Consider the following 22,395-nt stretch of genomic DNA (forward strand, 5'->3'; position numbering starts at 1 on the left):
ATTTAGTCAGAGGACCAAAAAAATTCAAAACCTTCACAGCGGCTGGCAAGTCAGTGAAACACAGTAAAGGTATCTGATACCTAACATTAAACAAAGTTTTTGAAAACATTGTGAAATGCAAGAATTCACTTCTTCTCACCTTTTACCCTTTACAGGCGGAAGAAAGGAGACAGTTAGTCACAGGCAGTTAATAAATCTCATGCGAGCGGGAAGGTTGGTTTTGAGCATATGGATACATTTTGCCAGCTATAAAGGACTTAAATAGCTTAAAGAAGGTTCTGTAGCACAATCTGGAATGCAACCTGACAGCATCTTTGTTGATACTCTAGGTAAAGAATTGTTGTTTTCCCATGATACTTTTGGAAAATTCCTGATCATTTTTAAGAAAAAAATTCTATGTTGTTTTTCAATAAAAATGGTCACTTAAGTCACTCTGCTTGATTATATAACTTTAGACTTTTCTTGATTTTCCTCCACGGCCATTTCCTGATAGCTTTACTTACAGAACAGTCCGACATGTTTACAAGAATCCATATACCGAATGCAGATCATGCTCCCTCCAACAATGCTGCTCGTTTTCTGTTCCTGTAATAGACACTCATTTTAATCAGAGCACCAGGACAGTTGCTTGCAGTTAAACACAAGAATAAGCACCAAAGCCCCTTCAGCAATAGTTGTGATTTATGAATACTAATACCCTGGGATGCAATTTTAATTAGAGCACCGCTTTTAAAAAACAACATGGGACAAAAGTGATGATTCATTGTGTGTGACGATTTATAGGGATAAGGAAGGACAGTGTGTCATAATTCAAATGCAATCCTAAGGGTAAACCTTATTTACTAATACAATCTTGTATTACAGATTAGCCATGGTCATTGCTTTTAACATAGTGAAATATCTCTGACCAGCCCTAATGGTCAGCTTACAATGCAAACTCCCAGACTTATCTTGTACCCTTTGGGAAATTTGCATCCACTTTAATCGGCATTGCTGTAACAAGAAGCCACTGTCTGTTACTTTATCTGTACAGAACACAGACACTGAGTGTTTTATCTCACACAAGTTATGTTCAACAAAGTGTCGCTATGGCAACTTGTGCCAGGTCTCTTATTTTACCCTCCCGAACACTGCCGCATTCTTCCTCTTCTGATGAGCCAAGAAGTTTCTTTTTAGTTTTTTTTTTTTTTTTTTTTTAAGTTTGCTGTTGCCTCATTATGGAAAAGAATGTTATGCAGGCTTGCCAACAAATCAGTTTTAATACACTGAACATCTTGTAGCAGTCAAGCAGTTAATGAATAAACTTCAGAGATACTCTGGCAGGTTAAAATGCTCTGATGTTCCACATGATAAGAACATCTACCACCAAAGGAGTTGGTGAAAATCAATCAGTGATGGATGAAACTAGAGTCTCATGGGGAGTCAAGACTATCTTAGTTGATCAAGCAGAAGAGTACTAGGTAAGATGTATGTATTGCTTTTGATCTTTAGTTTCTTTTTTTAGACTGTTAATGCAAGTTGCCAGATACTGTTAACTGCTAAAAATGTTGGTGGAATTTTAAATACAAAGCATTACTTTATATTGATTTTTTCACAGGGTTGATTGAGATTACGAATAACAGTAATTGCAGTACAATATACTCTTTTGATTAGCAGTGTGCCATTGTGTTGCATTTTGGTCTGGTGGAAACAGCAAATAACTGTCTGTGATTCGGCTTTCAACACATTAATACCACCAACAACAACAACAATAAACAAAAAAACTATAGTGGACTTCTCTTCTTCAGCATATAGTATTTCTAGTATAGTGAATGTATTGCTTTCTTAATCAGAACATGTCCTTGATGCATATTCATTAAATTATTAGATCGGTTTAAATGCTTTTGAGTTTTAAGTACACAGTTTATAAGGCCTCCCGGCACAGTTCATTTACTTTAGCAAGGTTGGATGTAAATGTTAAAACTCGTATTACAATGTAAAAAAGGGATCAGTGAACTGGCTTCCGGAGGTCAAATAACTATTTTCACTGGCTGTTCCAGATTCTGTAAGAAATAAAGAAAGAAATGTTTTCTACATGTGAACACGGGAGCAGGGCATTTACTGCTGTGCACATAGCAAAAGAAACTAAAGGTGTAAAAAGAAAATTCACTACCAGCATGATTAACAATAAAATACCATATTCCTGAATTTAAATAACACCCATCTTGTCAAATACATACTGTAGGGAAATGTTGTCTAAATTAAGGTCAAGTTGGGGTCCCCAAGTGGCTCACTTGGTAACAGCAAGGCTGTGTGTTGTGCAGGGTGTCATACAATCAGAGGAGTGCAGGTTGGCTGTGCGAAGTCACTGGTATTCAATGGGGATTATACATGGAGCATCGCATTAATTCTAGCATTCCTGTGTGTTAGGCACTGTCATTTACAGTTTTTAAAATTAAATGCATTTATGTTTTTCTTACTAAGTTTGTGAAAAAAAGCAACTATTTATCTACAAAATTGGTATGGCCCAGACAACTTTCACATATGGTATACATTATTTTTGAGTACTAAACACAGCCAAAAATAGCTAAAATCTAAATTGGACAATAAAAGATTGTCCAATTCAGGTCTTGTTGGTTGGCTTTGATTATTGTTTGAATGGTAGACTTCCAGGGAACAATTGGTTCTCCTGTAAAAGCACTATTCATTTCAGAAAATGCACAAGCAAGTTGTTAGAGCACACCATGTAGTTACGAGATACTAAATCCAGATCCTGTCAGATTGGAGGGTAATGTAAAAAATAGACCCTGAAGCAGATGTATTTTAAAAATCCAGTTGGCATTGCTTCTATTAAGGTTTTCCTTCATTATTCTCGGTTTTCGTTTCAACCGACGGTGGTGGTCTGTGGTTCCTGACCAGTAATTAATACAATTACAGACACATTTCCTCATGGCTTGGAGGAGATATTGTTTCTTGAGAACTTTGCTTCTGTGGTTGTTTTTATGTTTTTTGGGGATATGTTATTTTCATATTAATTCAAAACAGACTAAAACTTCTAAGATTTAAGCTATGTCTACCAACATTTTCTTTTGGCTTAGAATGCCACATGCCTGGGGCAAGGATATGAAATAGAGAGATGGAGTTGAATGTTTCAAATAGAGAGGTGTAGGATAAATGGAGGAAGATAAATAGCAGACTTGGCGGGCAGGATTCAGAGACAGTTTGTATAGTTTCAAATATATTCTGGACAAAGAAAATCTCAATTTGTGTCACATGAAGAAAAAAAACAATGTTAGGTCCATTACTTCAACCAGTGATAACTTGGATCACAGGATTAGAGGATGTTGGCTGATTTTGACCACAGAACTCATCTGTAAATGAAGTCTGTGATATTAAAAGGGTCCACAAATAAGTCAGATTTCAAATTGGTCTTATTAGACCGCAAAGAAAAAGTCAAAAAGCAGCTGATAGGAAAAAGCATTATGGCAGCAGTCATAACATATTTCTTATGAGAGTGCAGGCTTGTGATGGGGTTACAAGCCTGCCCTTGTGCATGCTAATGTATGTTTTACATTATTTTGTATTTGTAGTATTATTATTTAAAGGTACTGTCTTTGTTTGAACCTTGTTTTGTTCTTAATTATTTTACAGCATGGATGGGGTTAAAATCTGCAGAATGTGGTCACGGGATAAACTAGGGAATTGTTAGCCAGTTAATCCCTCGGCCACAATTTAAAAACAAGCAGCTTTGGCTGAACGGGGTTAGTGTGTCAGAGGCTGAATGGAGTTGTGAGTAGGAGAGAAAACCTAAGAGAATTAACAATTGCTATGAGTGCTGGGTATATACCAGCACAATACTTTTCTGTTGTGTTCCATCTCTGTTTTGTCTGTTTATTTTGGCCACTGTGCCATTTTGTGAAGTGTTTCTGCTTTGTTTAAACCCTTTATTTATAATCAAAATGTGCACATCAGCACTTACATACCCCAGTACTGTGTCTGTAACCTCCCTGGTCTGATGTCACCTGCAAGTCACCTTGCCACAAGGCTCCTAAATTTCCTGATCAGCCCAAGAACAGAGGAAGTGTTAGGAAGAAGGAAGAGTATTTAGGGTCCTCATTACCCTTTCTGATCTTCCTGAGAATGAAATTATAGCTTGATATCGGTTATTTCATTATGTACAATTGTTTGTATTTGTTGTTGTAACAGGGAGAGATCTGTGCTGACTCTGCTGGCGTGTTCACGGGCTGCAGGAAGAGGGCGGCAGTCGCCCAACAGCCGCCTGTGAGTCATGGCAATGACACGGGGAGGTGGGAAAGGGTGTGTGTGGACTTTCCCCCTCTCTGAATGGCTGGGAGGCGGGTCTTGGGTGATTGTTGGTCCTATAAAATAACGCTCTGTTGTTTCCTCAGGTCTGCCCACTTAGACGCACCAAGAGTGCGGAAGCTTTGGTTCAGGACCGGGAATCAGCCGGGAGAAAATAAATTCACAGCGAGAAAGAGAGAGAGCGGGGAACCCTTGGGCAGACCCCGGCGTATTGTAAAAGAGCAGGCTAGATAGCCGACAGAGTAGGACGGTGATCCGGGTTGTGCGGGTAGCGGCGACCAGGATAACGCTGCCGAGTGCAGCACCTTTTATTTGTAGTTTTATTACTGTTTTATTTTCCCTTGTTCTTTTCGCCTTCTGTTTTCATTATTATTTCTTTGAGCACCTGCGAGTGCATTTGCCGTTCGTGTACCAGCTGTGGTATATCCGTGGTGCTGTCTATCATCGTTGATAGGCAGCCCACGGTCAACAGTGCCCTCTGCCGGAGAGAAATAAGAACCGGTCTAAAATAAAACTGGGCACCTGTGTGGTGTTTCCAAATACACCTGTCTGTCTCCTGGTCAGTGAATTACCCACACCCCTTCCACAGTTGTATAATAAACTTGTTTCATTAAGTTATCCTTTCCATTATGTATATTTGATTTTACCTATCTATAATAATAATATAATGTAAAGTCAAGACACTTAGTCAACACAGGTTATAGCCTCTCCAGGTGAACTACCTGGGCTTTAGTTGGTTAAAACCTGTACATTTGATTTAAAGCACAGGTTAGTCCATTTTGAACTATCATTTCTGCCTCTCCAAATGACCTTCCTATTGTTCAATTGAGGCAGTCAATTTGGAAGGGAGATTAATCTGTTAATCTGTGCTACCGATAGTCCATTTTGAGCACTGATGCAGCACATTTAAGCATTTAAATGTGGCAGCTTACGGTGTGCCTCATTAATTTTGGGCCAGTTAATACATTCGGGACGGGGTAAAATACGTGCCGTGGCACAGAACTGCTTTACACTTCACCAAATTTAGCGCTGCATCTGTCAATCTTGATACATGTTCCCCTCTGTCTCCCGGCCCCCAAACTCTAAACAACACACACTACAGCACTACTTCACAATCCAGAAATTCAGAAACTCATTTTTTAGTTCATTATTTGCCTCATGCCTTCCTCTACATGCTATGAAAATAGTTTTTGTTCTTTTTACTGACCTATATACATGCAATTAAAAATTGTAGAGCTATTAAAAAGAAATTTAAATCTTCTGTTAAATCTGAGAAACATCTCAGCTCCCCACAAGCAAACAGGAATTCCTTTCATGATTGGATGCAAACATAAGAAAGTGAACCACACTTTCATACCAGGGTCAAAAACCATAGCTCATAAAATGTTATTGTACCAAAATTGTCTCCTTCAGATCCCATGGCTTTTAATGACCCATGTGGTAAACTACATAGCTAACAGATTTTGTAATACTTTCTATCCTTATAGTTTTTCGAACTGAAATTCTTTTTTTTTTTTTTTTTTTTTTTTTTTAACAACTGCCATATGTATATTTATAAATTGTTGGCACACATCATTACAGTGAAACATTGCAATTGTGTTTTTTATGCGTCAGTGTTTGCAGATTCAAATCAGACATGACATGGTGAAATTAATAAGGTTTAATACACTACACCTAGACTAAGGAATAACCTACAGATCACTGCCAAAATAAATGTATAAGCACTGTTCCTATTACAAATCACTGTGTCACATTCCCTTTTCCACCAAGGTACAATTATTTTTCTCTTCACCATTCCAATCATTGGAATAGATTTAACAGCTACTTCCACCAGTATCTCTATTACCTTTTCATTAAATTGATCTATATCATTATCAATGCATCCATTATTAATTTGCACTTTACACTTTAAATCTCTCCCAATCTGCTTTTTAATTTATTTTTTCCCCTACTAACTTCATTAAACTGAATACTTCTATTAATAGTAATAAAAAATGGGAAATGGTCACTCCCCAACAGGCACTCATCATGTACCGCCCATTCACAATTTAATGCTAAACTATTGGATAACAAAGGCCTTGGCTTTGCAGGGTTAACTGATTATCAATTGTTCAATTGACACCTGGCCACCTGCTGCACATTCCATTTCAATTAGGCAGTGAGGAAAGCCTAACCTCCCAGCCCTGCCATATCTATCACACTTTTAAATGATATAAACTAAACACATTTTCTTTACAAACCACCACCAAATATTATTTACAGGGCCAGGCCTTAGCCCTGCCACAGGGCCAGGCCTTAGCCCTGCCACAGGGCCAGTTAACAACGAGATAGCATGCTGCGCTTTGTCAACATTGTTCATATTCTTAAAATAAATTATACAAAATGCGCAATGCAAGTATATTTAAAGCATGGCACTGGTTTATAACAAACTTGAAAATGTCATTCCACTTTGTCTCATTTTATAATAACAAAGCGTGTAACTTTTTGGCTGTCATTTTCACTGAAACTCCAAGTAATAAAAAAATTAGCAATAAATGACTTGGAATCAGTAATTGGCCTGATTTTGTTTTGTTCCATGAGGATTAATACCATATTCAAAAGAAGTAGAAAATCCATATGCTTGTACTTCTTGTACAATATCTCAGAAAGTCGTTGTGTCACGTTGCCCTGTTTAAGGGAACAGTGGCGGAGGAGGAGAAAGATGGCCCGCGGTGCAGGACCTTACTGGGGGACCTTATGTTATCATACTATATATATAGAACATGCCAAGTCAAGTGTTGAGTATTTAACAATATTTTATCCTTAGAATGTTAGCATGTATGAAACAGTATATGACTACATATACAGGATGAATCGTATAACTGCAAAAGACTGCTCAGCAGTACCCCAAAACCTTCCATGAAGTGGGAATCTGTTTTCCCATATTGAGAGACCACTAGACTAAAGTACAAGTGGTCGCGGAGTTTGAAAAAGAGATGTCAACGAAACATAAAACACTGGTTCATACTGGCCCCCATGCAATATGGAAGAGCCCTAGCGCCATTAAAAAAAAAACAAAATAAAAAAAAAAACCTTGCCTTTCAAAACACAAAACGTCAAAACAATCTTATTTTCTTAAAATTTCCAATGAATCTCCAGGAATGTTAAAAATGATAGGGTTATTGTAGTTTGCTGGCTTTTTCTGCTGAGTCTTTCTCTTCCACAGTAATTCTTGTTTCTGTTCCATTATTGTTCCATTCTTTTCACCCAAAGTATGTAAAGGGGCCATTCAAATTTGCTGCATAATGCAAAATAACTTTCCAACATGCATAAAAAAGCACATGCAAGCGTGTGTGAAAAAAAAAAAACGTACTATGATTCTGTGTTTAATGCATTAAATGTTGATAGCAAAACATACACAAAACTACCATGCCTGTGTGCAATATTAGGATAGATTTTATGCTTCTAATATTGCATAGCAATCTAAAAGTATGCTCCATAGAATTTGGGCTGATGCAGAGGAAGGAACCTTTGGAGTTCATTCTATGAATTCCATTATGAAACCAGGTCAAGTTGCTGGCTGGCAGTATCCAGGAATTAATATAGCTTAATCTAAAAATGAATTATTAGTTCCCCTGCAATGCACATACTGCAGTTAAATAAAATAATTTCCATTGAGTTGTTTAATCTGTATTATTGTTTAAATTACTTTATTGTTTAGATTGTTTCAAATCTGTAGGTATAATTATTGTATCAACCAAATGAAGAAACAACAGAACACACACACACGCACATGCAAACACACACGCACACGCAAACACACATGCACATGCAAACACACACACACACACACAAACAGTTCAGTGATGGTACAGGAGTAGCTAAACACCAGAATTAGCCAGAGACATGAAGCTCCTACTTTAGAAACTTTAACGATGGCAGTCTTACAACGTTCATGCAATTTTGACATTTCAAAAAAATGAACCACCACAAGAAATGTTTTTCATCTTGCTCTTTTTCTTCTTTAGATTTTCTCGATTTTTCTGCAGAATATTTTTCCACCAGAGACTAAACAATGAATACTGTTTGGCCGAAACCTTTGAACACTAATGAAGGCCACCTCCAACTTATCCTAACATCATACACTCATATAGGAGACCCTGAATCTGTGTTTATACCAACAAACATCCCCAGGGTTGAAGATGGATTATCCGACAGTGAGGAGGAGCAGTTCCAAAGAAAAACACTATTTAAAGGTAAGGAATGAATGAATGTTGTAACACTGTGGTACAGAGCTCCTCGGTTGTGTGTTTGATCCAGACAATATCAAGTAGACACTTGGGGAGCATTCAAAGCCAAAACCTGCACCCCACCAATACCAAATTCAAGACTGACATGGAACATGAATAGTTTTGATATTGGAAATTAACCCTGAAAATAAATCAGGCAGAAGTCTGAATACTGGACTGTATGCTCACTCCTCACACCTATTAAGATACTCAACTGCATATCAATCAACTCACTAAGCTTGACTTCTGATGCCTTACAATTGATAGGCAACATTTGTTAGAGGTTTCAGCCTCTAATGGAGGAATGGGTTATTATTACCTGGGTGTGATATACTTATATCACAGATATATTCTGCAAGGTTGTCCAGCTGGCAACAGAAAAAAGATGGAACTAAATAGAAAAACATCTAAAATTTCTGCTAATAAAAAGCATGTTTCCAAATGGTGATTGACTCCCTTATTCATGTTTATTCAACTTCATTTTTATGTTATTTTTAAGTTGTTCCACTATTTGCATTAGGACAGGACTGGGCAGGAGTTTTAGATAGTTTTTTTTTGTATATTTAACTAAACAGCTAAATAAACATCTCTGGAAAATAAGTGTCTAAAAACATTTAACTGTTGGAGCTCTGGTTTTCAACAATATTCCTACTTAACAGGGCAGAACAAACACACAATTGAGTCATACAGTAACTCTTGGTCATTGTCTAACAAATAGAACTTGTGGACTCCTACTGAATTCGTTGCATTTGGCTAATTTACACCAATGGTTTGTCCTCATATTTTTGTCCTTAAGTGTACCAAAACAGTTGCAAGCCCCGTTGAAAATAATAGAATCAGCCTTCTCTGTTTAAAAGAACTAAAAGTATGGTAGGTGGGTAAGTGATTTAATGTTAAAAGTAGAAAGATCTGGACTTCATCATAATACCTGTACTTCATTACGCGGTCTGCCCTGGCTGTAAAAAACAGACATATGGCACATTTTAGAACTGTATGAGCTAATGGCTGTTTCTTTTCTTTCTGTCTCTTTGCAGATGCAACTACAGTAAGGAAAACAGTTTCAGCTGGCAGTCATGCCTCAGAGGCCAGGCCTTGTATGATGTTGTGGTCTCAGCACCATGCACCCCACCCTAAGCTGGCACATCAGGGTGAACTTTGCTCGGAGGCCAAGACAAACACACTCATCTTAAAAGCAGGTGAATTCCCTTTAGCAGTTGCACAGAGCTGTTAATTGAGCAGTGACTGACTCAGCCTAATAGTGGAGTAGAATGCATTGGAGGTGGGGCTAAACAAGATGAGTATACAGTTGTTTAATTTGATAATTAACACCTATAACTTTGAAGTTGTAAAGAACAGTAAGTTATGCTGATGAATCTCAAATAATACTTTCAATAACTGATGAATTAGATGAAAAGTACCATCCTATGCATTTATTCTTTAATACACACTGAACTAGCACTTGTGTCTGTTGCAAACATAAGTAAGAAAAAAGTAACTGATTACAGCAACTACAAAAAAAAAATACCAAAACTTGTCATATTATTCTTGCTGGTGAAGGAGATACTTGTGTTCCCACAGCTTTGCCTATATGTGCTGGGTCAATCAGCCCTGGATAGTTATACAGTATATGGTTCCCATCCCCTTAAAGGAGTATCAGTATAAACCCTGAACTAATTAGGATCAGATTTGTCCAAAAGCAGGTTGCTAGGAGGTTCCCCAGTTAATCGCAGTTTAAATGTGCCGAAGATATCACATCCATCAATTACACAATCACTGGGTATAAAATCTCCTTAGTGTCTCCTAAATAATAGATTATTTGAGAAGTTCTTCCTGGTTTTATTCTACACCTTATCTGGGTCTGGCATCAGTGTTTTTAGTGAAGGTGATGACCTTTATGTGAACTGTGTTACTTTTCAGTAAATTAAAAAACATTGAACCATCTAACATTCATTTTAAATATGCATATGCTGCACATATGAAGAGCAAACACATGTAGCTATGCTGACATATTATTGACTTCAACAAAAATGTACTCTGGTATTGAAAGCTCCATTGTAGTGTTTAAAGATGTGCCTCTGAAAAATGAGTTGACGTTTTTTATGTTCTCAAGGAGTTTGAAAAGTCGCTCAGATAAGATGTTTTTAATCAATATTAATTGAACTCTATGAGGATCTCTTAATAAACAACTATGGAAGCGATGTTCTTGAAAATATCCTTGCCACCTTAAGGTGCTGACATTTCAGTTTTCAACCTGAGACTTAAAAATAAGAGAGGGCAGTGTGCTTACACTCTCCTGAAAAACACAATGTTCGCCAAAATACATTATACCAGATGTTCAGCAGCTGGCAAGTGCCAGATTCTACTTCTCCAGGAGGGATACATTTCATGCATGTATTTTCTCACTCTTATAAAACATTTGTTCTAACTAAAGATTATAAAACCTTTATGTTATTGATTATATACATTTGCAACGAAGGCATTATATACTTATCTTGGTTTTATATTACCTATTAAATTGAGTTTTAAAGCTAGTGAAACTTTTCTCCACAATAAATAGGCTACTTATCCATGCATAAACTATTTCTTTATGGGTCAGATACAAAGTCTAAATATGCATTATGATTGATAAACCACAAGAGAATTAATCACATATACCCTAACAGTCTATAAAATTATTATGCTTTAGCATAATTTTGTATTTGAAGTTACTGTGATTCTATATGTTGGGTGCAAGTGTGTGCTCTAAGTTGGATTCAGACTGCTTTTGTTATAATGTGTTAAACTGTGATTCAAAAAATAATACCATACTATTCTTTCTTGAAGGGATTTTGACCAACTCACTTGAGTCAGTGCTTTGACTATTTAAGCACTTGAACCTAGCAACAACAACTACAAAAAAAACCCCAAAAAAACATCCAGAAGTCTAGATTGGGTAATTGTGGTGTATATATATATATATATATATATATATATATTATATATATATATTATATATATATATATATATATATATATATACTTCACTCTGTTTCCGCTATCCGGTCAGTGCTTTCAAGGTTTAACGAGATAAAAAAACAAACAAAAAATTTCCTTCAAGTTGCCACTTGTGAAGGAAAATTTAAGGTCGAACCCGTCCTAAATCCTCTACGTTCATACTCTGATTGGTCATTTGCACCACAAAAACTGCCATTAAGGTGAACAACAGACCATAGTTAGTAAATTTCGTAGTCAAGAACATCTACTTTCGACAAAATTAATTATCGTGACAAAAAATTTTCGGTAGACTGGTAAAGTATCTATACGGGCTGGGAAAGGTTTGTGCCACAAAGCAATCAACTAATGCCTCGACTCCATTTACCTGCTCAAAACAGTTTGGGTTAAAAAATTATTTGTTTCTTAATAGTCCGCTTAAGTTATAAGTGTCTGAAGCAAGCACTTGAATCTGGTGAGGGATCATTTTGTTTATTTACATCATATTTTATATACATATATACACACACAGTGTATGTATATGTATGCAGTAAGGCCTGGCTGCGTCCGTATACATTGAATATACGGACTCCTCGGGGCGTTGTGAGAAGTCTGTATATTCAATGTATATGGACGCCCTAAAGGGCCTTATTGCATTTATAATCCAGGTAAAACAGTGGATTTAAAAAAAAAAAGCATAAATCATGATTAAGGCAATAATTATTAGTGTTTCTTATTAAATATCCTTACGCCAAATAAAGTAGTCCCTTATATAACTTTGAACTACACACTAAGTAAAATTAATTCAACTAAAACGTGTAAAAGAAAGTAATTCATTTTTTTGATAGTGTGCACATTGCTATTGAAAAAATACACCAGGGGGTGGAGTTGAGACCGCACTGAGTTTTTTTTTCTTCCTGTCAGGGCAGACATTGATCAGAACAGACGTCAGAAATAAAAATAAATTTAACAACGTCTCGGGTTTCAGTCATTGGTTCAAGGTCTGTATCAGAGAGGGGTGCACAATGTGCACAAGTGTCTTTTTGTGTTTTTCTTTAGCATTTACAAACTGCTAAAAAGACATTATTTGAAGTGACAAAGTCGGGGTGAATGACAAAAAGACACCACCCTTTTTTTGTATTTTTTCTGTTTTGCTATCTTCCAGTTCATTTAATTGTTCTTCATCCAAATCAGCATGTCTACTTACTACTTTGGGATTTTCTGCAGGTAATTGGTTACTCAGTTTCATAGTTACAGCTGGACAAGTGTAAGTGAGTGTAAGCAAGATGGCTACCGATACATAGTTTAAATTCTGTGAGGAAGCACAGTGATATAAAATATGTAACAAGGCTCCCACTGTCTGTATCCATCCAATATATGGACAGATGGAACCTTTCTCGACCAATCACATTGCTTGTTTCACGTTCCACTATGAGTCCTGGATTATAACTAGGGCTTCTGTTTTTTGGGTTTTATTACTTGCATTTTTCGGTGCTTATTTTTAGCTATTTTCGAGTTTTATGTAAATCGTTTTTTTTTTCGGGGCTTTCGTTTTTGATATGCTGTATGAAAGAGTGTTTTCGGTTACTTTCCAAAATGCTTGAATGTTTTTTTTTTCTGTCAACGAAATTCCTATGGTCACGGACATATTCTTCAGGGGTTTGTGTGTAGGCATTTTTGTACCTTTCGCCACAATTCTGTTTTAAATCCTCCGTATCTTAACTGTAATACAGCTTTAAATCCTGCTAACGAGCCATTATCCTGATTATTGTTTCTCTTCAATAGAAATATAGGAATCTGTCACTCAATAGTTGGGGTGGGTTTAAAGTATTCGGAACGAATCAATGATAGATCCAAGTCAGGAAGGTGGAGCATTGCCCAGCAGCACTGGGAAATGTATTTTTTTTTGTGTTAAATTTTAATTTTTAATGAGAAAATCATAAAGTCAAACGTGAACTGATTAACAATTTCCACAGTTTTTCTGTTTTTTTGGCTGTCCACCGATTTCATTTTTTTTGTATCGGGGGTATTTTATCGGGTTTTATCGGTTAAAAACGAAAATCAGAAGCCCTAATTATAACGAACTTCTCAGGGGGTGGAGGCCCTCGAATTTGTCTCGTGACGCACAACGCCTCGAGGCATCTGTATATTTGATGTATACAGACACCCTGCCGGGTCTTATCGCATACATATATATATATATATATATAGTGATCCACTAGTGAGCGATCGCTATAGCGATTGACTAAAATTATTTTATTGAAAAGAGATCCCTCTCAATAATGCAATTTCCATGAATTAACTGTGGATAAAGCACCATGTAATCAATGCTATATTTTTTACAGAAAAAATCCCCAAAAAAACAAGGTAACATTCCAACTTGTGGATCATTTTAATTAGCAGTTTTTAAATTATAAAGCCTAGCTAAATGACGGTCGGGATTTCAGTTCAAAGTGACAGATAAGCAAACCAAATGCGAGAAGGAGAGCAGGTCAGGTGAGGGGGAGAGGGAAAGGGCTACATTAGGAAATATAACCACATAATAGGCCTAATATTTATAGTTATAAAATGAATTCTGAATAAGATGTCTGTGTGATAAAGTGTCAGTGCAGCTTTTCTTCAGTTCAGACATTGTATCAAAGGGAGAGACAGAAACGAATTTAGACTAAGTTGTTTACAGTTTGAACAACACCGGTACTGAATTTATACTGTAGAAATATTGCATGAATCACTAGTATAGGGAATTGGGGTCATGCTGTAGGAGCTGTATATCTGAGGCACGTTATAATCGAGAGCCTTATAGCGAGGGAGCACTATATATAGCTTTGATTTTTAAAGCACTTTCGCGCACTTTTATTCCAACAAATAAATCAAACAAACAAACACCTAGCTCCCATTGAGCACTAACTAAACATATGCAGGTCCCTGACTAACACGCAGGACAGCTAAGCTGTTTACCTGACATATAATTCAACAACAAAACACTACTACAAATTTATATAAAACCAAATGTAGGTTTTACACAGACCTTACAACTTCCAGTCAGGCTCTTTACTCCACAACCTCAACAGCACTGAACAAACTGGCTGCTTTCCTTAAATACCCTGCACCTGGCTCCAATTTACAATGATAGCCAGGCGCATGGGATAATTAACAATAAAACAATTAACACAATTAATACAGTTAAACAAACAAATTAAACAAAAGCAATTAAATCAAACAAAACGTGCATTTTCACATGTTTTTAGGCAGGAAGGAATCTGACCCTTCCCCTGCCACCTTACAATATATATATATATATATATATATATATATATATATATATATATATATATATATATATATATATTAGCTCAAAGAGCCAGCTGCCCTTATATATACATATCCCATTAATTAAAATTCACAGCACCTAAACTTAACGCCCATTATATTTGTTCTTACTCATTCTGTATTTATTCTAACACCAGCTTCAATTAAGTAGATGATTAAGACTGTGGTTCCACTTGCATCAGAGGGCCGACTTGCAGTTGAGTTTCTGTATTCCTGGTCAGCCAACCCAGTAAATCTTGTTGTAAATCTGACCGGCCAAATCAGTTAATTTATTTATTCGTTCAATATTTGTTGACCTTTCTTCTTTCTTTGGTTGATCACAATTTAAATCAAATTCTGGGGTGCTGTGGTTGAATATCCTTGGGATCTCTCCACTCTTCTGACTTTGCTTCTTAGATGTTGATAGCACCGTCCTTTTTTCTGGAACAAAGACCAGCTTCTCACTTAATTAGAATAATTATCTTGCCAACATCAGATCTTGAGAACCAGGTGCATCCATACTTACTGTTACTTCTCTGTTACTTATTCAGTGGCCTATTCCAGGCTCAGGAATTCAGGAGGGCCTGTCTTCTCCCACTACTTATCACATGTTACTATGGAGACCAAGGGCTTATATCTTTCCAAGCGACACGGTTACAAACTCTTCAAATGTATTTCTGGTGCTAGATCATTACAGCAAAGTTTAACCCTTTAAATAATCTTATGTTCCTACATTAAGGTACATAGAATCACTCTATCTGTTTGTCACACTAATGGTTCTACATAGCTAGAGAACCATTTATCCAGTTACAGTGTGACGTAGTGAACTGTATGATGAAAACTAAATGTTTTAGCAAGTTATTAAAAGAAAGCAAATCTCAAGGCTTGTATGTAGGAGCCCTATCCTTCTGTTTGTTACACTTAAGTCACACATCTGTATTTGTGTGCTGCCTTTTGTCCCTGGAGTTCTGGAAATTAGACCAGAATTTTGCCCGTGGAGTTTTGGAAATTAGACCAGAATTTTGCTTGGAAAGCAAATTTTGGATGCATTTAACTGCCAAATTACCAAGATGGATTCTAATGTAGAGTGTTTTAAGAGATTTTTGTTATTAATCATGTTTAAAAGCTGAAATGTAAAAATACAATAACAAATAAAATACAAATGACAATAAAAAATATGAATATAGAGCATTGTATCTCATCTGCAAATCCATCGTTGTTTTATGATTATGGTTTTGTGGACTCTGAATTGTTTATTGTAGAATAGTATACTAAATCATAGCATTGAACAACTGAGTTTAGTATTACTCATTATACCACACAATATTTCATTTGCCAATTAAATATATGTATGCTAACAACCTAGGGTACCGATATCATAATTATGGTCTACCGTACTTTTAATAAATTATAAGTCAGCAGTGCAAATTAAACAACCAGAACCTGTCTGCCAGAATTTGTATCTATACTGTAGTTGTTTTTCTTTTCTGCATGCAAACAACATACTTCAGTTCCTATCTTCAGTGTTCAAGCATTCAAAACTATTGATGATTCACAAAGGCCCCAATTTACAAAATCTGTATTCCATTTTCAAGAAGGGAAAACACATCAGTAAGAAACTATTTACATAGCCTTTAGCAATTTTCTTTTTCTTTAAATGGCACATATTTTATGTTGTCCAATTGCTGTCAGCAGTCAGCTTCACTGTCAGATGTCTGTTTATTCATGAGCTGGCTTTTTAGTCTGCATAGCAACTGCAGCTTTTTGTGCTGCTTAGTGACAGGCTGCTAAGCAACACAGAGTTACACATTACATTTTTCCTGTAACTACAAGGACAGCTTTTTGTACCAGAAAGGTGTGTTAGTGAATTAAAACTTACCCACCCCAATCCAAATGAACAGAAATGTTTGTTAATTAAGGTTGTAAGTTAAAAAGGCACACTACAGTACAGGCACATTTTCAGTAATAATTTGTACATAGCACCTCTTGGCCATTTAAATATTTTAAAAGACTTTGAATAAAGAATGATGAAATAAATAAGAGAATAGCAGCCTTCATGCAGCAATGAAAAACATCCCATCCCTAAAAGCTTAATGTTATTGAGCTGAGTCACATGTGGTCTGCTGTGCAAGGAAACCAGAGTTAAGGGAGATGGGACATGGGGGGTGAATAAAGACCAGATGTGAATTAGGGAAAGGGGAAGGGGTATGAAATGTTAAGACAGCTGCTGTGGGTTTTGAGGATTGAAATGTCAGATAGTTTTTTTTTTTTTTTATTTTATTTTTATTGAAAATGCAAACAGAAAATAAAACGTGTTTTCTTTTCACTGGAGTGTCTTAGCTATGCTTGCTTTCAAACAAGTCTCTCTGACACACAACCATTATTTAACAATACAGTATTTCATGAAAACAAATACATGCATCTTAATATATGTCATTAAAAACACTTGGCCTGGTGAAATCCTTCTGCTGGCTGTTTTTGATTAAAGTTTTGAGTAAAGCCCAACAAACAGCGCCTGCACGCTTTGGTACAGTAATGCTTTAGTTTAGGTGGCACAACTAGTTTACTGTTAATACATTCTCTTTGGGGTTTGTTAATGGTTAGTCACATATTGTAGCCTACTTGTAAACTGCAGTACAGTTGAACACCATTTCAGTGATGACAACTTGGATGAGATGGAGTCGGCAATCCCTAACTAATGACTTTATTTTAATTGTTTATAAATATATTACTGTTAACAAAATGCAAACAAAAATGATTTGGCAGAGGAGCATCATATATAAGCCCCCCCCCGACACCAAACCAAACCTAAAAAAGGAAAAAATCTCCAGGAGCTCTAGACTTTCAGTTGCTTCCCCTCCAGGCCTAAAACAACAAAAAATTATACATATTAGGGCATCATATAGCAAAATGCAGTTTGTTTTGTTTTTCTTTCAATATATACAAAGGCTGTGGTAGGGTTGGATGCTGGAATAAAGAGCTTCTTTAGGATGTTGGTTCCAGATGTTGTTGGACAAAGAGAATGTCATTAACAGCAGAAGAGCCGTGGTTATACTCATACCTAAAACCGGCACCGGCAATCAGTATGAGGGTTTGTGGCAGGATAGCATAGGTGCAGAGGCTTTTACCAATGGACACTCAGAAGCAGAGGTGGAAGGTTTAAGCTAATGTGCATATTTATTATAATCAAAGAGCACAAAATAAAACAAAGCACCTAGCTCTTTCATGACCACTAACTAACACTTGGCACATAAAGGTTCTTAACTATAACACAGGCAGATAAGCTGCTTACTGTTACCACAAAACACATTTATTCCACAAAATATATTTTCATATCATCTAAAAAAACAGTAGCCAGGTCTCTACACACATACAGACCCAGGCCCAGGCCCAGACCCGAGCCCGAGCCCGAGCCCAGAACAAAGAAAAACCTTTGCAGTGCCCTTAAATACCTGGCCTGATAAGAATCAGGTGAACTAACCCAGCCAATTGCTGACCAGCTAGGGAGTGTAGCCTGCTGGGAAATGTAGTTTTTGTCCTGTGCAGCCATCTTAGCTCCCAGGACTACATTTATTTAAAAGGCGGAGCTCCTGCTCTGCCACACAGTTACATTTTAAATATCAATATTAAAATGAAAGACAAACTATCTAATACAAAATGCAAAAGTTTTATTCAAGCACATCATATCAAATATCTGCACAACCAAAAAGCTGTATTTAAATGAACAATTAAACATAAAGGGGTTTATTTTCTAACTTACCACATATAAAGCACTACTTCAAAAAATGAAAAACTATAATAAAATTATCATTTCAAGTCAAGAAACTAGTATGTAAACGGGGAAATATGTACATACAGAACTGTAAAAATTCTCTTGCATGTGTGTCACTCGGTGCAGCACAGAATCCAGGTTGAGCTGCTGCAGCCTGCTGCCTTGCAGTTTTCTGGTCAAAATGTTTCTGTTGAAGCGCTGTGGCTAGCTTCAAGATGAAATCTCTCCTATCAACTTCAAAACAAATAATGTAATGGTGATGCCATTTTTATTAAAACATTTTAAATTTCATTTTTATTTTTATTTCATGTTACTTCATTTTATTTAGCTTTTAACTGCATTGGAATATTATATAGCACACATCCCATGGGGCATGATTCATTTTGTCTAACATTTACCCTGCCTTATGCAGTCATAAGTAGTGGAACATTGCCCACATACTTGCACTGACTAAAACCATTTACAGGTTTTAAAAAATGGTACAGTATTTTAAACATTAATGCAGCTATGAGTACATTTCTGTTTCAAATCTGCCACATGCTGTCAGCTTTTGTGTTTTTGTCCGAAGTTTACAACAGTCAGTGCCGGGAGGCCAGCTCTGGGGCTTGTTTTCATCCAGAGACACTAGGAGAGTTTCCAAATCTGACATGTGCACGGATGTTGTTGTCTGCGCTGGAGAGGTGTGGCTGAAGTCAAAGCCAGCAAAATGTGAGCTGTTTTATCAGGTGCTCCCTGCTGCTCCTGCAATGAACTGTAAAATACTTTATAAAAGTCCTTGCCTTTTACTTTTTAATCCAATGTCTTTTCAGTCTGGTTAAGCATTTGCCAAATTTAGTTTGTTGAACAGTTTCCTTTTCCTGATTTCTTTTAATTGTAACAGTATATGATAAAGCCTAGACTGAGCATCTTCTAAATAGAAAACTGGGTATGTTAGTATAGCAGAATATGAGAAGCCATAACATATTGGATGCTGATGTTGTCAGGCCTTAGACGCAAGAGGATCAGAGCGTTGTCATCTTTCTGTTTCAGTATCTGAGAAGCGTAGGTTGCAGTGCTAGTGTTTTATAATCCAATTGATTTATTCCCAGGAGTGACCTAGACATCTTCTATGTAAGGGTCAGCTTCAGAGCATTTACCATTTTCATTTGTAAATGAGCCCTGTTCAAGCGGTAAATTCACATAAACATTTTTTATATTCAAACTTTATAACAAAATAACACCACTCAATATCTATTGTATTCGACAATTCCACTGGGCAGACAACAAATATAACTGAACTACCAAGAATATGTCATTCTGAAGAGAGAAGCTGTGTGCTTCAGTGCAGAAAGGCCCTGGGTGCTCTGGGAAAAGGCCCCTGCCGGGTTTTACTATGCAATCTTGCTCATTTCCAAGGTGTACTTTTTGTTATCTTACCAAACACTCTAATATTTTTTTTTTTGTGTGTGCAAATGCAACTTGAAAGTGATCTTTGCTCCCTCATTAGAGATATTATGTGTTCACATAAACAAATATGCATAGAACTACCTATGCTGTAAAGTGTTACCATATTTTTTTTGTAATTACAACGTGCACCCTTTTACAAATTAATTGTGCTTAATGTGCTTATCATATACAGGGCATGTGTTCGATATTGTATACTAGAGGTATGCTTTATGAGGTACAGCTGGGTCTTAACAGTTATGCTTGTTGTATACTACATGCACATTATACACAGGGTCATGTTATATTTTAGACAAAGTGACAGTTTTCAAAGTTTAAAATATTGTTCATTGCAAGGAGTATGTAAGGTATCTCTTTACTTGTGTTCCTTGTGCTGTCTATTTTGATGTTCTACTTGCATGTTTTGGTCTCATAGCAACAGCCACACAGATGCTGATTTTGCTGTTGATTTATGGTGGCTGAGGCTCCTCAGTGTAAGTTTTCTAAATTATTGTTCACTTTTCTATTGCACTTATGCAGGTAAATGGTGTTAAAATATCTAGATGTTAATTCATACAATAATGAGACACATTTTGAGACAAAATAAAGATTTGGTGTAGCCTTCAAAGACATGTTATAATAACTTTGTTACTGGTCTTTGTCTAATTAGTAGATTTGAAAGCCATTATTTTGCTGTTTGTAAGAACTGATATGGTCAATTTGGCAAGAAAAGTAAATATGGGTACAGCGACCTCTGGTGGTGGAAATTTGTGCCCCAAAGCAACCCACAAAAATGATTTCCATTAAATGCAGTGACAAGGCAGTTATTTAAAATGTGGAGACTTTGGTCACTCAAAGGCTTGAATCCCATCTGGCACTGCTGTAGGAAACGTCATTAATGGTTTGATTGTTGGTGTCCAGCAATGGTTGGAAATGCACTAGTTTTGTAATAGTTACATCTTGTTTTTAAAAAATCGAGTTCAAGGCACAGACATAATTGAAATAAAAATGCATTCAGTATATAGAGCAGAGAATAGAAGCTGACAATGGTTAAAAACCACAGGGTTTTCTTATTTTAGTGTGCATTTAATACACATTTTTACCATAGTAACCCTTTTAAATTAAGTGTTAAGATCTATATCTTATTAGACACAGGGTTAGGGTTGTATGAGGAAACAAAATGCAAGCAGCACGAACTGTGGTGAATGAAAATGCATTTGAGAAACGTTGCGCTAGTGGACTGTGTGAGTGGATGGAATGCATCCACGTTGCATGAAAAGTAGATTAAATAAATCCCAGTACCCAGTACCAGTATCAAAATGAGTCTTGGTACAGAGTATCAGTGAGTACCGGCAGAATTTCATCACTGCTTGTAATTCTTCTAAACAGTAAACTTCATGTTTTTTAAACATCCGAACAAGTACATTGAGCACTCAATGTTATAAATAACACAACACGATTGTTCTATTTTACTAATAGCTTAACCACTATGATGTTTTGTTTTTTGTTTGATTGTTTTTTAACTCTACTAGATTGCAGCATTTAAATGTCAGTTTCATGTATTAAAAATGCTGTACCACTTATTTGCTAATTTACAAAAAATGTAAATAACACCTTAAATTTAAAATAGTAGTGTGTGTTGCCAGAGGCTCTCTTGGCAGCCATTTCTTGCTTTCTTTGTAACCAATAGAAGATCAGCTTCTTCCACAGCTAGCCAATCAGAAGTGATAGGGGTGGGATGTACCACTTTTGTTGGTGTAGGTGCTAGACCGCCGTAATTCAGTTTTCAGAAACTTGCATGGCTCTCTACAAATATACCCAGAGTGTCTTTCTAGCAACAGAACGAACACAGGACAAGTGCATGCATAAAAACTGCTTATACGACAGACAAGGTATAATGGCAAAACTTGTCCGTCACACAAATCTTGTTGCCTTGGGCATCGAGGCCGATACAAATTACACACCCTTGCTGCTGATACTGTACTTGTCTTACTATTACGCCTGTAGTGTATAGTAAAATGCAAAGGATTTATGTGTTTAGATGATTTTGTTTAGAATGCGTTTATCTTTATGTGGACAGGTTGGCTTGGTGGTGATGTCAGACCAGGAAGAGATACACCCAAGTACTGCAGAATGAAGCTCTGTGTGCATATTTATTAAATAAAACAAATTAATTCATTGCACAAACAAAACACCAAACACTACAAAAACAAAATGGCATGGTGGCCAGAATAAACAGACAAACACTTCTTAACAAATATCGTGCTGGTGTAAATATTTCTTTATATTTTCAGTTCTTGTTCTTGTTCCTCCTCTGAACAACCCAACTCCGGTCAACAAAAGCTGCTTGTT

The 22,395-nt window shown here is 36.5% G+C and overlaps 1 long non-coding RNA gene across 1 annotated transcript; it reads left to right on the forward strand.

Annotated features, from left to right (window-relative positions):
- The first annotated feature begins 1,309 nt into the window (after window positions 1-1,309).
- On the forward strand, window positions 1,310-9,755 carry LOC121316613. Its single transcript, XR_005950429.1, has 3 exons — window positions 1,310-1,460; window positions 8,310-8,537; window positions 9,605-9,755. It is a non-coding gene; the product is annotated as an uncharacterized LOC121316613 (long non-coding RNA).
- The last annotated feature ends 12,640 nt before the right edge of the window (window positions 9,756-22,395 follow it).

This window comes from Polyodon spathula, chromosome 6 (assembly GCF_017654505.1).
Source record: "Polyodon spathula isolate WHYD16114869_AA chromosome 6, ASM1765450v1, whole genome shotgun sequence".
NCBI lineage: Eukaryota > Metazoa > Chordata > Actinopteri > Acipenseriformes > Polyodontidae > Polyodon > Polyodon spathula.